Source organism: Tiliqua scincoides, chromosome 4 (assembly GCF_035046505.1).
Source record: "Tiliqua scincoides isolate rTilSci1 chromosome 4, rTilSci1.hap2, whole genome shotgun sequence".
In the NCBI taxonomy this organism is placed as follows: domain Eukaryota; kingdom Metazoa; phylum Chordata; class Lepidosauria; order Squamata; family Scincidae; genus Tiliqua; species Tiliqua scincoides.
Window position 1 is genome coordinate 4,605,407 of NC_089824.1, and position 2,615 is coordinate 4,608,021.

Sequence of the window (2,615 nt, forward strand, 5' to 3'; positions counted from 1 at the left end):
AAGCTTCCTTCCAAGGCCAGTCAAGCAGAGAGCAAAAAATTTCTTCCTCTCTCCAAAGGGCAACCAGCAGATTGTACAGAGAGAAAGTTGCACAGGGTTAAAATTGTGGAGCCAGGCAGAGAAGATGTTTCACAGGTTGCCAACTGACTAGGGGTCAGCAGGCCCTACCCCTAAGCAACAGGCACCAACAGGCTGACTGCATGTCCCCCTTCAGCCCTGCACTACACAACGAGCCAAGCAAGTTTGGCCTGTGCATGTCAGATGTGCGTAAACCTGATTCTCCACTTTGCCATGGCTTTGAATGACGCATTTTGCTTAGCATGTGGTTTGGTCGATAAATGAAAGCACAGAAAGTCTGAAATGTTCTGAAAGCCCCTGCAGAAGAAATGGGGATGAGCCCCCTCCGTGAACTGGCAAAGAAAGATGGCAATCTGAAATAGACATGGGAGGTTTTATCACTGCTGTTCCAGGTTCTATAATTGCAACCCATAACCATCAAAAATATGGTAACAAAGACTGCAGATCCAGGGCCTTGTAGAAAATGCATAGATAAATTAGGAACAAGGTAATCACCACTGCAGCTCTGCCTTCTGCAACACAGAATATCTTGCCAGACACAATCAGGTTGCCAAAATCATTCAGCACCAAGTGGGGATACAGGAGCAACAGATCAGCTCCAAACCTGCCCCTTAGAACAAATATAAACCTGACCTAGTTCTTGAGCAGAACACACCTGCACAAGGCGACAACAATTATGACAGATAAAGCAATACATTACGTTGGGGGGAGAATAACACATCTACTCTGTTAGACACGGCAATATCTCTTACACGGCGTTGAAAAAATGAGGGCTGAGCCAACATATACACCCCAGACTCAACATGTCTTTTGCACACTGCGAGCTGAGGGTGGCATTTGTCTCAGTGACAGGAAGTGCATGTAAGGGTATAGGTTGCTGCAAACTTGTACCCTGCACATGCCCAATCTTGTCTGATCTTGGAAGCTAAGCAGGGTCAGGCCTGGTTAGTACTTGGATGGGAGACCGCCTGGGAATACTGGGTGCTGTAGGCTTATACCATAGTCCGGGGTGCTCACACTTTTTTGGCTCGAGAGCTACTTTGAAACCCAGCAAGGCCCGGAGATCTACCAGAGTTTTTTTTACAATGTTCACGCCATCATAACGTATAACATTTATGTGTACAATGTATGTTGGTGTACCTTGAGCCCCACTGAGTATAACAGGACTTACTCCTGAGTAGACATGCCTAGGATTAGGCTGTGAGGGTGCAATCCTAGCCACACTTAACTGGGAGTAAGCCCCATTGAGTACAATGGGCCTTACTCCCGGCATTTCCTCCCAGAGGCACCTGAAGGGGGGGGTCGGCACTCCGCAATCTACTCATTTTGCCTCGCGATCTACCGGTAGATCGCGATCCACCTATTGAGCACCCCTGCCATAGTCTTTCAAGACTGAAGGTTGCCAACCAGTGAAGCTGGCCATAAGAAAAGCCCTGCAGGATCAGATCAGCAACCAAAGACCTGTGGATAAATTGCAAGCAATAAAGGCCATCCCCCTGTCACACCTTCGGTGGTGTAGCTAAGGGATTTAGCACCTGAGAGCAAAAAAAATTTTAAAACCTCCCAGGGGCCAGATAGCCAGAACATCCCCCATGTGCATCCAGAAGGTGGTCTAAGGTGGGGAGAGGCCACATGTGCCTCAGAAGGCCTCCTAGAGACCTTAGAAAGGCACTTCCAGTTTTTGTGAAAATCAGAAGTTTCTTTCTAAGGCCTCCAGGAGGTCTTTCAGGGCCTAGGATGCTGTGCGCAGCATCCCCAAGCCTTGGATGGCCTCCTGAAAGACACAATCCTAACCAGATCTACTCAGAAGTAAGTCCTATTTTGTTCTATGGGGCTTACTCTCAGGAAAGTATGGTTAGGATTGCAGCCTTAGGCCCAAATCCTAACCAACTTTCCTGCTCTGACATAGCTGTGCCAACAGGGCATGTGCTGCATCCTGCAGTTGGGTGGTAGTCCCAGAGACCTCCTCAAGGTAAAGGAATTTTTGTTCCCTTATCTCAGAGCTGCATTGCCCTTACCTCGCTGCTAGAAAGTTTGTTAGGATTGTGCCCTTAGAATGGTACCTTCCAGATGCCTCTGGATCTGGCATTGGGGGTACAAGTTGGCACCCCATAAAGATGTGGTGCCCGGGGTAATGTATCCCCTCTACCCCCCCTTAGCAACACCATTGCAGATATGCTCCCTTGAAACTGATGTTTGGAGGCATCCTGTCACTGAAGTTGGAGGTTTAGCTGTTCAGCATTCAACAAATTGCTAATATTTTCCCTGCCTTTATCTCTAAACTCATCAGGGCTAGGAACTTGCTTGCCATGTTTTAATAATGAAAAGCTGACATTCCTACTGCTTTTGCTGGAGACAATTAATTTTATGCTAGAGGTTGTAGTCCTTTCTTCTTTCTCATCATGCCCACCGCCATGATGAGATTTCTAGGACTCCCTGATGGGGTTGTTCAACTTGAATGAACCTGCCTCTTCTTTGCAAATTAAGAAAGTATAATCAAAATCCAATTACTTTGCAGAATCTGACACACCAACACA

General features: G+C 47.2%; 1 pseudogene; it reads left to right on the top strand.

Moving 5' to 3' along the window:
* The first annotated feature begins 950 nt into the window (after window positions 1-950).
* On the top strand, window positions 951-1,071 carry LOC136650246 (5S ribosomal RNA; annotated as a pseudogene).
* Window positions 1,072-2,615: the final 1,544 nt, after the last annotated feature.